Source organism: Parambassis ranga, chromosome 4 (genome assembly GCF_900634625.1).
Source record: "Parambassis ranga chromosome 4, fParRan2.1, whole genome shotgun sequence".
NCBI classification, from domain to species: domain Eukaryota; kingdom Metazoa; phylum Chordata; class Actinopteri; family Ambassidae; genus Parambassis; species Parambassis ranga.
Genome location: NC_041025.1, coordinates 15416674 through 15435821, shown reverse-complemented (window position 1 = coordinate 15435821; position 19148 = coordinate 15416674).

The following is a 19148-nucleotide window of genomic DNA, read 5'->3' as shown; positions in this document are numbered from 1 at the left end:
TTGCACACAGGGAAGGGAATCTTATTTCACATTTTATCAATATTTTGCTGGAATCTTTAAATATATTGCTTAATTCCTATATTTTCACAATAATAATTCTACCATCTGCAAGACTAAAAGCCATCCAGCTGGCATGAATAAATGGTCATTCATCAACAATTTGCTTACGATTAAATAATTTAATACAAAATCCATCTTCTTTGGCAGGTCTAACATTTTGGCCAAAGAGGTCCGACTGCATCAACACCCACAGGAAAAAAGAAACCTCTGAGTAACAAGAGAAAGGACTTTATTTGTCTTATAAAATGTCTTAGGGACACGGGTGATGAAACCATTAAACAGTTATGGGAGACATAACCCGTTGACACTGATGGTTTCAGAGATAAGTAGGCGGGGAGGACACCAGGGACGGATCAAGCGAAACTCAACCCACCCCTTGAAAGTGCTGCTCTCCACCTTGCTGTGCATTATTTTTTGGGAAATGGACTCTCTGAAATTCCACTCTGGCCCTCTCTCTTTTCCCCTCTGTCAATCAGGACCGGGTCCAAGTCTCCCCACAATGGCCGCCACCAGCACTGCTCACTGTTCAAGCTACCAGTTCCAACCCCATTCTCCCGCTGACTAATTAGTGTTATGGTTAGTTAGCATTTTTGGCAGGCTGGGGGGTTCCCTGTGACATTATGACTAAAGCACTTGTCAAAACAGTGGTTGGAGGAGGCGTGCTGGCCTACCGGCTGGGGAGGTTGGGGCAGCGGCAGGGATGGTGGTGGTGGAGGTGGTGGTGGTGGGTGGAAGGGGGATAAGGAGGGAGGGAGCCAGGGAAATTGCGGGTGGGCAAGAGAAGGGGAGAGAGCCTGGCGTCTCAGGCAGGGCCCTGACAGCTCCAGTCTCCAGGCTCCCTGCCCACAAACTGTGCTGGGAATCAGACAGACAGGCAGCATTTGCTGAGCTTGGCTGCAGCGTTCAAACTTGTGCTCGTTGCCCAGAAGCAATCCTCTCGCTTCCTTACAAATCAGGTTATAGATGTTTGTGTATTGCAGGACACAAGCTCAGCCGCTGTCTTCATTTGACCATAATCTCACAGCAAACAAAGGAGGAAAGTAAGCCAGTGAGCGTTTTGCCTCTTCTGTTTGTCTCTCATGTTCTCACTCATTTATTTCTCCCTCTTCTTCTTGTGCTGCTGTTTTTTCAAGTGTCTTCTATTTATATGGAGTCTTACCCCCTGCTTGCTACCCATTTACCTCTGATCTGAACTGATCCCCTGCTGATAAGCTATCACTCATGTCAAGAGGGAAACCTCTAGGTAATATAGCTTGTTATGAGAGTCGGAGTGCATGGTGTGCTCTGGAGTGGAGACAGCAGCTGAACAGTTTACACATTACCTCAACCAGACAGTTCAAATGGAGCATAAGGGTAATACTATAGTCATACTTACACAAATCAAGCTGTGGTGGCACACTGGGGTCAGAAATCAAGAGGGGCTCAGACACCAAAGACCTGAAATGAATACGTTAATGGTTTAAATGGTTATCACACTAATTAGGTAATAGTAGGTGGAAATTCATTTTTTTTGGTGTTCATACAATTTAGGTTAATTTTATTTTATTGGGCTGGGCTATTATGTGGACTTTGTGTTCTAGTACACTGGATACATTTGTTTATTTTATCACATGTTTTTTTTTTTGGTCAACACATGTTGGATGCCCCATTAGCATCACATATGCTACATGGACATAATATGTGGACACCCAGCCCAGTGTTTGCCTGACTTATTGGTGATATTTTGGGCTGTATTATTCTATTGTTTACTGGATTTTTGTCTCCATAAGGAAGACATGACCTCATGATGTGGCCATATAAAGTGAGTTAATCCTGTTCCACACACTCACCAACATGCTTACTTAAAACAATAATAACAATAATAATAATAATAAATCCAAGATTGTGTTGTGTTTTTGTTGGATTTCAAATCCAGCTTTTATCCTAAAATCGTGATTGTGAAAATTTTATTATTAAATTTTATGACTTTTCATGCGTAGTTAAAACCAGACATGTACACACAGTTGTGGCATAATAATCAGGCTAACACCATATAGGTGATTTTTACACTTTACTCATGATGTCACTACTGCCACAACCCATTGCCACCGCTCCTCTGCCCAAAGTTTGACCCCTTGTTCCCCACCCCCACCCTCTTTCTTCTCCTGAGTCTGGTATTTATTTGAAAAGTACAGTCTACTCACGTTGATTTATGGCTTTTAAAAAGGAGGGTTTATGGTATCCTTGCCAGTTAAAGGCTCCCAAGGTTGCAGTTTTTTGGCTGGAAGCTAACTTTCTCTCAGACAAGACCATTACTCGTCATCTTTCCGCACAGTGCAGTGCATTCCAGGTTTGCGCTCTCAGACCACTGTACACTACCTGCACACAGCAGATTACTGTTTCTTTATTTTTCCATTCAGCACAGGAAGCAGACTTAAGTACAAAGTTCTGTTTCCTTTGAAATCCCACCGGAAGACTTCCTTCTTCCCTGCTGATACGGAACTGAGGTTTTCTGAAAGTCCTCAAAAGTCCTCATGAGTGAGCCGGCAGGTTGCATATCAACATTTTCCATACATAACCTACAGTATGATTTCACACCACACACTGCTTTGCTAAACAGACTTACTGGGCAGAGCGCAGAGGCCAAAACACACTCATGAATTCTCATCCAGACTCTCTTGTATTGGCCTACACATCCATACATTCTGCCGCTGCTATAAATTCTAAACTCTACAAGTTCTTCTCACTGCAGATGGTTACAGTAGAATCCATCTGTAGTGAGCAGAACTCCACAGGGCAGAGAAGCTCATCAATAATGCAGCAGAGAGGAGGTGATGGCTGCGTTCGGTGGAACGGAGCATCTGCCCTCGGGGCTCGGAGGTCCAGTCAGGCCCTGCAGGCAGAGTGATAGGCTGGTGCCCTTGGGGCAGCAGGCCACCGACATCAGTATCGCCTGTGCAGGGCTGGAGAGAAACCCTGCTGTTTGGCTTAGCTCTGCCAGACTCGAGTGTGTGTGTGTGCAGTTCTCTGCGTGTGCTTCTCTGTGTGTTTGTTTTTGTGTAGAAGCAGGGTGCTGAAAGGACTGTGCGTTATCTGTAACTGTGTATTATCAGTAACCATTAGCACCTCTGATTATTATCGCTGTGGTTGAATGCTCAGCGGCGAGCTGGGATGTAGATAAATAAACATAAAGACACACTGACTGATAGCAGCAGATGCATATATGCACATGTATGAATGAAGTCGTGGCCAGTTGCCAGGCTGCTGGTAGCACGAACAGGCAGTTTTAACCATCGTGTCACTGCACAATGTCATACTGTACTACACGCTTTAAAAAATTCATCATGAAGTCCAATAGCACTTTTGATCTGCTTTGATAAAGCATATTAAACTACTCTGGATGTTCTCAAGTACTTCCATACTTGTGACGCACACAAACCCCCGAATGCTTGACCGTGCCAAACTGGCTCAAAGTGGCCATAAATCATACAGAAATATTACTTTTGATTTCCCTCTTACCACGTTGTTGCTCGCTAATGAGACATCTCCACAAACAGAAATACGATCTGCCCTGGAAGTTTCCAAAAGGAAAACCCCAATTCCTCTAAAGCCAGAACTCTGCCGGGTTATCTTACTGAGGTTCCCCGCTCAGCGTGATTGCTGCTAGCTGTAATTATGACCAACACTAACCAGGATCCGTCTGTCCACAAGATGGTTGTGTAAGAGCGACGTGGTTTGGAACCTTACTCCTCCTGAAAAGCCTTGCCTTGGGAAGTAACCCCAGCACCTCCCCACTTCCATGTATCCCCCAAATTACAGCTTGTGTGAGTGTGTTGCGAGAAAGCATGTGGTGTTCGAGTGCCAGACTTTCCAGGTTCTGTCCCCGACACCACTGTTGGAGTAGAAGATGCTGGGATTGGATTTAAAGCTGCAGGTGGTTACAGTGTGCCGCCTGTGGAAAACATTATCTCTGGGGTGATCCTGCTTTTGGCTCCCTATCTTCACCCCCTTCTCCCACAAGGCATAATGACATTTATGGGGTCCCATGCAGCGGTCTGTGACCGTGAAAACCATAGTTGCTCTTGAGCGCATCCCACCCTTCCTGCTCCACAGCATGCCTGTCAGATAGTGGAGAATGCAGGGACAGGAAGTGGTTGACTGACCCGTGTGCTTGGTCTTCTTTAACTGAAAATATGGAAATCAGCTCAAGCTGATTTTACAGCAGTGACCTACGAAAACATACATACAAATTTCCTACTTCTGTTGTGCTCTATGCTGTGGTCTAGATCTTCTAATTCTAGTGAATACCTATAAAATTACTTTATAAATGAGGATATAATCACTTTTTTTGAGTCCATAAATCCACATTAATCTTAATTAAATTTTGCATACTTAATGCTATTATGTGTTTACATCTGAAATATGATTGACTATAAAAGCCATCATATGATCTGCAGCTGTGAACAGCTGTGCAAACATTTTCTGGCTGATTGGACAGACATGTGGGTTAGCTCATTTTATAGCTCACTGTAATGTGCTTTTGGATAGAATTTAGCTTTAGTTTACATGATGCCAATGAGACCTGGACCAAAAAGATGATAAAAAGACACACTGACATGTCATAATAAAATCCTCCTGATCTAGAGTCAATTATATCTTCTATTCCAGTGATTTATATTCGCAGCACCAATTTGCAATGAAAGTAAAAAGGTGTTTTTGCTGATTTGATGTCAAGAACTTTATGCTCATTATGACTTTTTTTGACATAATGCAGCTCTAGTCATGACATCGCAATCCTTTCAACAATTATTTTTAAATGTGTTGATCTGCATAGGAGTAAATTTGCTTTTTCTTTGAATAAAAAAAGCAGACTTTATGACTATGCTACTAAATTAAACGATTTAATGAGAAGGATTTTTTTTTTTACTGAGAAAACATGCACTTCAAAGAGCATCAGTAATGGTGAGGCAGCAACGAGTGCTTGTAATATTTCCCTTTTGCTTGTAAAAGTGGGCAGATAACAAGCTGATACAGAATCAAAGAGAGTAGCTGTTACTGGTAAGAAGGAAATGGGGGGGGGGGATGAGGTTTGTGGAGTGTCTGACGCTGTGTGACTGCTTCGTTAGCTGTCTGGCTGCTTCTCAACACGCGCCTTTTTGTACATATTTATACATTAAAAAAAAAGACGCCTAAGAAACCGCCCGTCACTTAGCTCTCACCCCCCCAGCCTCCACACCCCTCACAGATGTGAACACGTACCTTTATTCTTTACTGTTCCACCTTAACTTCCCATCACGGCACACACTTTATATACATTAAGACAGTGCACGCATAAACACACTCAGAAACCACTTTCCTCACTCAGCTCGCCGTACTCACACACGGAGCTGATAAAGCTCAAAGTGCAGCATTTATTTAACAGTGTTTAAAGTCCTATATGTCAAAATCATAGAGGAACGTGGGCTCCACCACGTTGATGTAAGAGAACATTTACATAGGCTGCTCTCTTTCCTTGTGCTTCTTTGTCTCCACATTTCCCTTTCCTAACCAGAACCACATTGACCCTGCCTTTGAATGCAGCACACCGAAAGCAGATCTGCATGTAGAAATGAGCTGAATGGGTCCATACAAAGCTGGGATGAAGCCAGACTAATAACTGTACCATATTAGTAGGTCACAGAGAAGCCGTGTTTTTACATGTTGTGGGCTGAAGTCAAATAAACTGATGGTTTGCCATGGGTTTGCTCGGTAGTCTGAATGATTAGCTTGTCACAATTATTTGGCAAATGTGTTCATTCAGCCACAGATGAAGATATAAGAAAGGCTGTGTTAAAGTTGAATGACCAGAATATACTTTTGGAGGGTTTGACTGAGTTGATACCACTGCTCTAACCAGTGACATGTCATACGGTGTGCACATTTTAAATAAAATCTCTCTTTAATTTAACCAAAAGTGAATAAACCTATAGCAGTCAAGTTTTTCTAAAATACTTGTAAAGGCTTAACCACTGGTCAACCTGATGAAGCTAAGTTGGCTGCCAGCTAACATAACTGTTGTTTTTGTAAAAAACGAAAACTGTAAAAATATATTTTAAAAAGTATTTTTTTTATGTTCCACACACAGGAACAGAGCCTCATATCACCAAATATGATTTCTTGACGAGAAACATCACTGCTGCCTCACAGCTCTGAATCAAACATAACCAGCAAACTGTGTCAGGATTGTGTTTCAGTGCGGACACAGGTGCAGAGAGCAGAGCAGGTAACGCTAAGAGTGTTTTATTTTATGCCCGCAGGGCAAAAACCAAAAAACACCAAAAACAAAGGAACACACGAAGCGAGGAAAAAAACGAAGTTCATAGCATGGATTCACACTAGTAAAAATAACTACAGCAAGGCTTAGTCACCAGGAGATCACCGAAGTCAAGGCTGGCAAGGCACAGACACAATCCCAAAGCGACGAGACGAACTAGCACCGAGTGCAGGGAAGACAGAGACTAAATACAAAGGGATCAGGGTGGACAATTGGACACAGGTGGGACACATGAGGGAGGAGCAGGTAATCACCGGGAGGAGGAGGGAGAACACAAGGAGGGGGAAGTCAAGACGCCTGCAACGAGAGGAGAGTCAGTGAACAACAAAACAGGAAATGCCAAAATAAAACAGGAAATAACACAAGCAAAACCAAAACACAAAAAAAAGCCCTGGCTCAAACCTAAAACCCTGACAAACTGAATATTTACATCTAGTGTCAGAATATGAGAAGAGAGGAAACATATCTTTTTGATTTCTTATTGCTTTTTTTTCAAACTTTGTACCAATAGACATTTATTAATTGGTCGGTTATGGTTTGCTCTGGATCGATCTGGAAATGTGGGACAGCACAAAGCTCTCAAACTGTCTACAGCCTGCCTGCATGCTCAAAGGTCTCTGTCCTGTTTGACTCTTTGTGACATTGTTGATAAAGGACAGATCAGCACCCAGAATTAACTTTTTGATGGCTTGTGGATGACACCTCAAGCAGTTTTAGAAGGACTAGGTGTCTGACTGATGGAGCTCTTTCGGTTTCATCATGTTACTTCTTAAAATTCTGATGGTCTCTCTCTGTCCAGTGGTGCTCATCCTAATTATAAGACGTGCATCACCCTGCTGAGGTTTATTAAGTTCTCCAGTGAGATCTTCAAATCTTCAGCTTTGAGTTCTGCCCAGATTTCATCAGAATCTTTTAAAGTCACCTTTGAATTATTATATCTTCTGGCATTGCACAAAATCAGGTTGTAAGGACAAACATCCACGTTCATTTTTAGCTCAGATTTTTCATGGTGAACAGGTGACAACTATTGGGGTGCACCATTCTTGGCTGTAGTTCAGGGGCTTACCTATGTGGCTCTACAGAGGACATGTCTGTGATCCTCTGCAGCTATTGGGCGATTGTGTTTACCTTGGCAGAGGATTTCTCCATCATGTTTCCCACATAGTGAATCATAGCATCCAGTCTACATTCGGGAGACTCTGCAGTGTCCTTATCAGCAGAGAGAGCAGAGTGGACTGTTTCTGTCACCTCTTTGCCAATTAAACCTGACAGCCTGTCTGCCACTGCATATGTGTGTGTGTGTGTGTGTGTGTGTGCAGTATGTCGTCAGTGTGTGTGTAATCAATGATGTCCTATGCAACCTTTAACCCGGAAAGTGTGCAGTGAGCTGGCAGTAGTCGAAGCTTTCACTTTTTCAGCTTGTGAAGATTACAGCCTGTGTATATTTGGTAGCTCACATCCACACACACACACACACACACACACACACACACAGACTTATTTTGAATCCCTGAATGTTTATTCCAGTCTGATATTACTCTCTAATGTATAATGCATGTTGTCAAGAAACAATAAAAAGTTGAAGTCTAAGCAGAGGGTTTGCATGAACGAATACAATTGAAATCATCAGAGGACATCATCGTTGTTGTGTGTCTGTCGGCCTGAGTATTTGATGGTGTTGTGCATGTGCAAGTTGAGACACATTCACACCACAGTTTGCACTGATCTGCACCATCACTCTGTTTACCGGCTTTTAGAGAGAACAGTGTCCCCTGGTTCAAGTCATTACTCATACTGTTAGAACCTTTAATAGGAAACCGAGTGAGATTTGACTCAAAGGAGACTCATGCACAGACAATAGCTCATTGATGCTAGCGCCGTGTCACTCCTACCGTCTCACTCCCTCTGTGCCTGTAGGTGCTGACAGACTGATAGGCAGCCATTGTTCCACATCTGAATCGAAGGAAGGCAAGCTGTGGCCTCTCCCCTGCTCTCTAGCTTCCCTCGTTCACTTCACTGGCCACTCCTTCGAAGCACCCGCTCTTACTCTGTGCTCTCTCTCATTCTCCCTGCTTTTTTTTTCTATTTTGATTTCACAGATCTTCTTGCCCACTCATCTCCTGCTCATTTCCCCTTTGTGTGTGCCCGGCTTCCTCTCTCTCATCTCGATGTCTCTTCCTCCCCCCCCCTCCATGACTTTTCCCTGCCGTGCATCTGTCATTCTCACTCTCCCTCCCTTTTTATCTCCCGACTGTACGTATCCGTCTATCCGGGCCTGGAGTGCCACAACCAAGTTGGCAGGTCACATTCTTTGCTCCTCCATCTGCTGGCTTGATCTCCAATTTCACTTTATCGACATTGTCATCCTTTTTTACTGCATTGTTCCCTTTCTGTCTCCTCCGTCCGTCTATGTCATCTCCTTCATTTGTCCACCAGTCCGTCTGCTTTCATAACCTTCTCCACCCACCCAACCCAGGAGACCAATCTGCGGGTGACTTCATGGTGAAAAGCACGTTTAAAGTTCAAAGCAAACTTTTCTCTGCAGTGGCAGTTTAAATTAACACAGTTATTATCTTCTTAAAATTTCGCCTCAGTGGTGTCACACTCTGATAATTGCTTCAGCACTTTGCGATAATTGGGGTGTTATCAAAATTCACTGTGGTAACGAAACCAGATATCTCATGTCTTTAAAGTGCCCTGTTAATACATGCAGGAAGGAGTGGTATTTCAGTGATAGATGGTTTAGGTGTTACATAGTTCATATCTGTCATTTGGACAGAGCTTTAAAGTTTGACATTTTGGCATACAGCCTGTTAGATGGGAATGTCAGCAGCAATTAAATAGCCTGATTTTGAGATACCAGGAGGTATTCTTAAAGGTATGGTAGATGCTTTCAGTCTAGACACTGCTCTTTCTAGTGTCTCTTCCTAGCTCCACAAGGCATAAAAAGCTGTTGCCTGCAGCTCTAGTTAAGCCTCGTCATCAGTGATGGTCCATATTGGAATGTTAGGAGCATAATCAGGGTAATCATCATCATCATAGTGTCACAGCTTGAAATGCACCCGTAGCTGCTATTGCAGTTACTCACAGGACACTGCCTGGTCCACTGCTGTTTGACTGTCAGTGGTCACATGGAGTAAAGAGTGCTTAGATGTATTATCATGTGAGCTTGTGATCCCATAAATTAATTGTGAGAACCCAGCAAAGTTCTTCTGAACCAAAAGGACCCTTTGTTATCTTTAGACTTAGCTGAGCTAGCTGTTCCCAACATTTTCTGGTCTGTATGCTAAGCTAACGAGAGGCTGGATGTAACTTCACATTTATATTATACAGCAACATCAAAGCAGCGTCTTCCCAAGTATTTCTCAAAATGACTTAAGAGGCTCTTAGGATATACTATTGTAAATTAAAATATAAATATACAACATAAAAACTGGCTCTTGTACAGTATGACTTCCTCACTGTATTCATCAGTGTAAACTGTGAGTCCAGTGTTCACATAGTTCTCTCCTCCATTCATCCATATAGATTACTTGATGCAATTTTAAGTACAGTACATATGGCAACAGCTGTTCTTAACCATGTAAATAGGGTCTCAGAGGAGAAGCCTCACTCCTCTATCCATTCATGTTGCAATTTGGCATCAATCCACTGAGTGGCAGTATCATGTCATAGCTGACTCTCAGACAGACACCCTCTGTGGCCACACTAATACTCAGACACACCTCACAAACCAGTTGGAAAGATATGTGGAACGCATGCACACACACACACACACACAGAGTAACAGAACGATCGCTTCTGTCTCTGACAGCACCAAGTGACACTTTACAATAACATTGGTCTGAGGGGGAGAGAGGAAGTTGACTTAACGAAGTGTCTGTGAATGAAAGGTGGCATGTCTCACTGGCTCACAAAAAAGGTCAAAGTGGAGCAGCCAGAACGGGCCAGTCTGTGAAGGTGTCACACTCCAACCCTGTCACTGTTTAAGCAAAACACAGCATGCTATAAAAACCTCTTTTACAAATATGTCCTGTTTCGTCCAACTTTATTCACATATATGTGTTTCATTGCATGCTCTAGTTTCCCTCAGTACATTGTATCTGAGTTCAGCTGCCTTTCACTGATGAAGAATAGTGGAGTAAGGCAGCTCCTGGCACACCAGCACATCTCATACTGTATACATTCACCACAGACAGAATCCTTTAACTCCTCAAAGGCCCAATCCGTAAATACAGTGTGCTGTTGAAACACAGCTATGAGACTACTGCCTGTGTTTATGTAGGTGATTTATTTCATTGAGGACTTCAGTGGAAGTTACTGTCTCACTGTTGGATACAAGGACCCACAGGGTCTGGCAGCTAAACATAATTTTTGCATGTGTTTAGAGCCCATCCAAGGCATGTATTGGGGATTGTAATGGTACAGTAGCTATGAATAATAGTCCTGTGTGAGTAGTTCTTAAGTGCATGCCAGGACAGCCCGTGCATTTATTTTTTTTAATCTGTTATAGTATAATCTTGTGACACCTCAACTTTGCAAAAAAAAAAGGAAAAAAAATAAGAAAGATTTATTGTACTTTTGTGTAGGTGCACAGGAGCAAGCTAAACACACTTGCATTAAAACCAAAGACAGCAGATTGTGTTTGGAAGCAACTGTGAACCTGTGAAAATAATACTGGGCCCCATTTCTCAATAGTATCTAGGATGCTCATAAAATCAGCCTTGCAAGCCTTTAAGTTTTTAGTTGAAGAGATGTTTCCCAAAAGCATTGTGCAGTAACTCAACAAGCTCTTACATATAATAGACCTGTGTGTGGCTCCTACCCATACTTCATCTTCAGATACAGGGAAACCTGCAAAAGGAAACAAGAACTGCAGAGCTTCAGTATCAGTATTTTTTTATCAGTAATACTAAAACTCGCTTTTTTAGAAAGATTTGCTATAAAATGATTGAAGCATCTTCAAATTTGTGCACATTAGCATCCAACACAGTAGAGTCAGTAAAACATGTAGTCTTTTAGACTCTGCACACAGAAGAATTGGTATAAAAGCTACCCACACTGCTCTTTTAGACTTTCTTGTTATGTTGCATCAAACTGTTTAGAAAAAAAAAAGATTCATTGATCGCTTCATTGCCTCATCACTCATGGCGTGGTCACAGTGTAGCACAGCAGGTATCCCGTTTGTGTTTAACAATGGTGGTAGTCTGGTGGGAATCTCTAAAAGATAGAAGCAGATGCCAAACTGTCGCCATCAAGCTTTTACTGTTTCACTAAAATCAAGTTATAATTTAGGTGGGGGCAGAGCTTATCGCCATGGCAACCAAATCTTAAGAAAACTTGCAACTCAGCATTAGGCACAATACACGGTGTCAGGGGTTGTGAGATGGCAGACACAAATGCAGACTAAGCCGGAGGAGAATGCAAACTCAGTGTTTAATTTAAGCAAGGTTCGGTACACAGGAGTTCAGTCCACGAGGCAGAGGTATCCAAAAAGGCAAAAAGCAGTAGTCAAATCCAAACCAAGTCACACACAAGAGAATCCAAAACTTACTCGAAAACACGTAGGGAAAAATCACAAGAGCAGAAAGGCTACTTGGATGGCTGTGTCGCATGGAAGACTCACAAAACGAACTGGCAACAAGGGGCAGGAAACACACAGGCTTTATACACAGGAGGGCGGGAAGACAATTGGACACAGGTGAAGCACATTAGGGCGGAGCAGGTAATCACAGGAGGGGGAAGGGAGCACACATGAGGAAGGGGAAGTAAACAGAACTGAAACACCAGGGGAAGATCGAGTTTCAAAATAAAACAGGAAGTGACTAGTAAAACTAAAACTAATACAAACAGAAAATGAACTACAAAATAAAAGACCTGGCTGAAACCATGACACACGGGATAAAATCCAAACACTTTTTTGACCACTGAGATATATATACATATACTATAATGTATAAGCTTATACTCTTGAGGTATACAACTAAACAATAGAAGGTGGTATTTTTGGTTGATGTTTCAGCCAGACGACAATACACTCATATTTCTTACATAAATAAGTAATTACCTATACATGTTTCAAGAGTTTTTTTTTACAATTTAACCTTATTCTATAAAGAGAAGGCAATATGGTTCAAAACAATACATTCAAATACAATAAACTCTGTGATACTTAAGGATAAAAACAGATAATGGAGTACAAATGGGGAAGTAATCAATACCTAAAGACACTCTGTGTGTAGGAATAATTGGTTACAGAGGAGAAAACAAAGGTAGCAAATCCAGGGAAGGTATGCAGTAGGAAAAAGAGAGATTTTGGTTGATTCGTGTGTTTGCAGTAGCAGGCTTTTGTGTGTGTGTGTGTGTGTGAGAGAGAGAGAGAGAGTGTATAGCTGGCAGGGCTAGAGCTTCCAGATGTGAAGTGGGCAACCTGCCTGTCGGGACCCAAACACAGGAACTTCCCCCTGACGCCGGAGATTAATCAAAGCCAGGGGAATCTCTACAGTAAGATGAGGAGGGAGGAATGGTGTGTGTGCATGTGTGTGTGTGTTCGTAACTGGGAGGATGAGCATGTTTTGATACATATGTTTTTGTGTGTGGATGGTTTACAAATTCTTGTATAAATGAAGAAATTCTTGTCTTTGCCAAGTCTGTTGATTTGTCATCCACTGTAGGAATGGAATTCAACCCTCAGCTTTATTGATGGTGCCCTTTGGGAGGAGTCTCAACAGTGATGTTATTATGGGAAACTTGTAGTCATGCTGGCATGTGCACAGTATTTACAAAACAACCAACCAAAGCAAAGTATGATATTTTTTTCCCACAAAAATATTTCAATCTGATTATAAATCAGCACGTGTGTATATACAATAATCACTCGGTCAAAACACGTTTACCGCATCCCTAATGATGGTTTTCAGATTCAAAGCCTTGCTGATGGAACTTCTTGAGGCCGTGTCAGAAGCAATCAAAATAGGTCTGCAGTCTTTCATGGAAGACTTACAGACTTTGCCATAATCTCGAGGGCTTGGTGCAATTTAAAACTCCCTCTATTGCCCATCACTATCAGTTGAGGGCTTTGGTAGGTTAATGGCATTTCACTAACTTTCTCTTAATGCATTTTTCAGTCTTTGATTCACGCACCAGTGCTCTCTTTTGCAGTCCTTCCTGACTATCTGAGGGGACATCACGTCCTGGCGTTTATCAATTAATTGCACACTGCTCTTGGGTGCCATTGTGAGCCATTTAGAGTTTTTTTCTCTTCTCTTTCCACAGTGAATGAGTGATGCATGTCTTTCCTGAGCTTCCCTTGATAGAGAAGAGTAATTACTGGCAGGTAAAGCTCTGACCAGCTCTTTGGATACTCTGGCAACCTATAGTGACATCAGTGCACATCAGTGCATTGGGATGAGTGATGCAGACATTTATCACTGTCTATTTTCACAGACTTAGGAGAGGCACAGTGTGTGGGCTGACCAGCTGGATAAAGACGCAGTGGTATAGCAGCTTGCATGGTGTACTTTAATCAATGATCATTTTAGATTACAACAAGTGTGCAACAAAGTCTTGTATACATTTTGACTTGTCTATGCAAAGATGGATGAACCTTTCATAGATTCCTGAAGAGCAGATTGGAAGTTCAGTATAGGACATCTGTCACCATCCTGGCAGTGCAGGACACCACCAAAGTAAAGTGGAGATAAGATAGAAGAACAGCTCCACAACAGGTCACGTTTCCAGCCTGCTGCCACACTCTCATGCCAGTCTATGGTCAAAAAGACCTTGCCTCTAGTCTCACATAGAGTCCTGTCTTTTTGGATAAACATGTACTGTAGATCTTGCTCTCTTAACACTGTGCTGATGTTACAAAAATGCTGTTGGTGCTTGGTGAAGTGTCCTGTGAACCCCAGCGAGGCCTTCTAGGTCTGGTTAAAGGCATCGGTTGATGCTTAAAATGCAAATGACATTCACACTGGCTCAGGGTAGAAAAGCAATTGAGCTGGTTTTGTATTTGCTTTGGATGTGTGAAAATATGTCAGGGATGTAGAGTTGTGCAAAAATCTTAGGAAGATGTAGCTCTCTGTAGGTCCTCTGTGGGAATGTCTTGTCTGGCAGTGTGTGTTTGATGAGGCCTGCAGTTGTTTGTGAATGTTTTTTTCTATACTGTAAATAGCTTGTGTTGAAAGTCAAATGATTCACATATGCAGTAATGCACAGCTGATAACAATTTCAGTCCTTAGCTGAAATTAATTGCAAACATGCAGCAACAATACACATGTGTAACACAATTACTTTGTTAGATAGACTATCAGCTTGATTTTTTTTAAATCCTCTTGTATGTGTCCACAGCCCCCCCCCTTCTGTCTCCACCATCATCATCATAATTCTCTTCCTCCAACTGTTCTGCATGGTAAGTCCATGATGCAACATCTCCATTCAAGCCTGGGATGCACACGATTATTGTAATTACATGGATGCACTCTCCCTCTCAAATTAGGAGCATTGCATTTATGACCCCAAAAAAGAGAGAGCGACTATCTCTTAGCAACCTAACCCAACAATAAAAACCTCTCAGTCAAAGAGACTCATACTGGTGTGCTCACTGTTGAAAATGTGCTTTCACTTGAATCCGCCTGCACAATTTGCATTTCCATAGGCTGCTGGAAAATAACTGAAGGTGCCAGGCAGATGGTTCAAATTGATTCATCTGTTCACAAAGATGGAAAAGTTAGTCCTGACATGTAGAGACACTGCCAAAAAAACTTGTCTACTTCTGGCATTATTGGAAAGATTTTATAAAAAAAAAATAAAGCCTCACATTCAATGTCATGGAGTTTATTGTAATACATGTTAACTTATGTGCTTAAAACATGCCATTCTATTAAAGCTACAATGTGGAACTTTTGTCTCCCCCTTCTGGTGGTGAGGGTAATTACAAAAACAATGACGCTGGTAAGGTCTTTGGTTCAGTTTGTGGGATAAGAGCTAAGCTGTGTTAGCTTAACCCAGCCCATATTTTGTTGAGTTTTGATTAAGCTACCAGACATAATAATGACCGATTGTATCCTGCTGCATTTTTGACTCCCATTGCCCCCTTTTATAAGCCCAGTTATTGCTGCATTGTTTGCCAGATTTATCAAGAGATTTATAAAAATGCAGTTTACAAAGGTTTGGTTCTATTGTGCTTCCATGAAATTACTCTCAGAAAAGAGGAAGCCTCCCCTCTTTTGCTTGTATGCTAGCATTTTGGACACCTCAAGCAGTCAGGGCCAGGAGGATGAACCAGGGCCCAGACCCCAAGATATAGCTGCCTTAAAGGAAAACCGTGGGACTCACTGTTTCTGCATTTGCTCAACTCCCTTGACAGTGTGGTACCCTGTCAGAAGTGTGTCACATCAGTGAAGCTGAGTCAGAGGCGAGCAGAAGCAGGGTCGCGGTTCTATCACAGGGCAACACTGGTCCCTGGTGTAGAGTAGGAGGGGTCAGAGGTGGTGTGTCTGGGATTCTGTTCTCTGGGTTTGAGGTGTTTACATGTTTATGATGCCACAAGAAGGAGAAAGGAGCAATGGAAGTCATCTATCATACTGACATTTACATTTGAGGCATTTAGCCACTGCATAATAATGCATGTGGGGCCTTGGTGTCTTGTACAAGGATACTGCAGCAAGATGTGTGAGTGTTAATGTTAAGATGGCCCCAGTGGTGAGGAAGCGTATTGTTAGAGCATTATTACACTCTCTTTTCTAACTGAGAGCGTAGTCTGCTGTCCTCAGGCGTGTGTATTACGTGCTCCTCATTAGCTAACTTTTATCCAACCTTTTTAAATGTTATGAGAAGGTTAACAGGGGTCACTTCATTAGAAAGATAAAAAAAATGCCCCAGGTTCATGGACAGAGGGATCTTTTCCCTGTGTTGTTTGTGCTCCACAGGCTTAGTCAATCACCGTCAACCATGTGCTGGCGTTGCTTGCTCTTTGCTGCTCCCTCCGGTGTTTATCCTCCTTCCATTTTGACCACCTATTAACAAACACAGAGAGATAATGTGACTAAATACAAGCTGCAGTAATAAAAGAGATTAATTTAGTGCTCAGAGAATGAGGGCGATGCTTCCTCTTGCTCTTGGCCTGCATGCTGATTAATGGGTGAAGGTGATTTTATCCGCTTTGTTATTAACTTTTCTCCATTCTTGACTCTTTTGCTCCCTCTCCATCTTCCTCTCACACCAGAGTCTTACCTCATCTAATGATGCGCCTCGAATGAACATAGGTCTTTAATTTTAAACCCTGCCTTTCCTGTGTCTTCCAGTAGTCCCCCTGTTGTTTCCTAAATTAACCGTCTGATAAAATGGGATTAAAGATGTACATATTTCTTATTAGTATCCAGCTGGTGTAATGCATCACCCATGGTTTGTGTCCATAATGCAACTCTTGAGAACTATAGCAAGTTTATGCATTTCACTCTGCCCATAAAGCTTCTTTAGTGCTTCTTCTTTTTGAATGAAGCCACCATTCTGAGTTGAATTTGAGAGATTTGATGACTGATATTAATTTTCACTTTCACATTTCATAGACTTTTAAGCCTTTTTCTATTAAAACAGCACCCTGATCTCATCCATCTGGTACCATGAAGTGGTCGTAGTAAATGTTGACAGTTTTGTAGATAAAGTATTTGATCCAGCTCTGCATGCTGGTATGTGGTGTCGTCTGACTACGTCTGGACTCTCTTTCTCTCTCTCTGTCTTTCTGACTCTGTGTGAGTCTGTCTGTCCAGTTTTGTGTCTTGGGTTACGGGGTAACTGGAGCTGTGTTAGTGTGTGGCGTTCCTCTATCTCCCAGAGGAGCTCAGCACCATGTTATGGTTTCCATCAGTCTTTTTTGCATAGCTGGAAATAAGGTGTGTGTGTGTGTGTGCCCGTGTGTGTATGGGTGTGTGCTCCTGAGAGCTGAAGTTCATACTGGCCAAGGGCTGCCTGTTATTTCTGAGCCACTACGTTTCAGTTGTTTTACTGTAATAGATGCAGGATGTTCTTAACAAATACTGCACGTCCACAGCCTGATTTAAACTCTGCTACAGTTTATATCTGTGATACTTCACTTCAACATATGACCTCATCCATTTTTTTTTATTCTACTACACTTATTTCCGACCTCTAACATTTTCCCTCGACCCTTTTTAGATTGCAAATGCAGCAATAACAGCTCTGGATTCTGTTATATGGAATTGTGTGTGAAGCACACAGGCAGCCGCCTAATATTTCATACTGTGTCCGGCACATTATAAAAGGAATGTTGGTCACTGCTGATCTAGACCTCTCACAGTTAATGTTATACAGTGGATTTTGGAGCTTTTAAGCCACCGCCAATAAAACATGACTCTGTGATGAAACAACAAACAAAAATACACTTTGGCCTGTGCTCCAGACAAAAGATGTGGACCTCACACACATGGGAAAGTCAATACATCACCCTTATCATACAGTTATAGTACAGCAGAGAAACTGCTTCCAGTTTCACTGCTATAGATACATTAGATGATTTTTCAATGTGAACAGATGATCTCAGATCACAAGTATAACTCTGTTTGGCCGAGAAAAGTGTTATGTTCTGCTTCTTCACTTGGTCAAGTTCCCACCTCACTATCTGACAGTCAACTTGCTGAACCAACTACCTTGAAATGACATCCAGCCCGAGGCCGAGGGTAATAAATCTCCATGAAGCCACTACAAGCACTGAAGGAGCAGACAGTAAATACAGGAAATCAGCAATAAAATGCCAATTATCCCAAGGTTTTTTCAGCTTCGCTGTTCTTTCATTCTTTCACTGCTCAGCTATTGCTGTTCTATGCAATGACTTCTCAGAGCTTAAAGAGCACAGTTAGTTTATCACTGGCTAATGGTTTATGCTCTAAAACACCCTGAAAAAAAATGTTTTAACTACAGAGAAGGTTACAGACAAAGCAAAAACTCCACATTGTAGTGCAACAAAGGGAATTTTTGTATGTTGTGAAAAAGCCTTTTTAAATATAACTATATTACTATATTACTGATCACTTTACTGATACTTGTATAAAATTGTATTTTTCTGAATATGATCAAAGCGTGTATCATACAATCTCATACAACTTGTGGTTGTATGAGAACTTATTTTCTGTGATCTAAAAGTCAAAGGGAAAATTTATCAGCATCTTTTCCTCTAATAAATAAAAAGTGTATAAATTAAATTATCATTAAAATTATGCATTCAAAGAAAAAAATTATAAAATCCCACTTTTACAGGGTATTTTGAAGGGGGCGGGGCATAGCTCTTCCGGAAACAAATGCCCCGCCTACCACTAAACTCACGCAGGTGCATGAAGCTGCAGTAATCAATGGAATAAACACACAGGGTAATATTAGCTCCTTTTGGCGACTTTATTGGGATTTTGCCTCTCTGTCTGAGGATGTTACCAGAGTCAGACCACAGCTACAGAACGTGTTTTGACAAGCTGCCTCCCCCTGGTTTACAGTGGTGAGTCTTCATGCTATTGATACTGAAATTGTTTGCTTTGGCTAGCAAAGGCTGTTATATTGCTATGTGTTGTTGTTGTAAGTTGCCTCTTCGCCGTTGTTGAATTTCAGTTTTATATGAGCATGAATTAATGTGTAGTCTCTGCATAATACAACACTGCGCTCCTGGCTACTGTGTAGGCCTATGCTATGCAGCTAAATCTGTGTGCATGCATTTACATTGATGCATGCTAATTTGATTAGCATTAAAATTGATGCGCATGTCCGTTCTGATAACCGGATACACACTTTA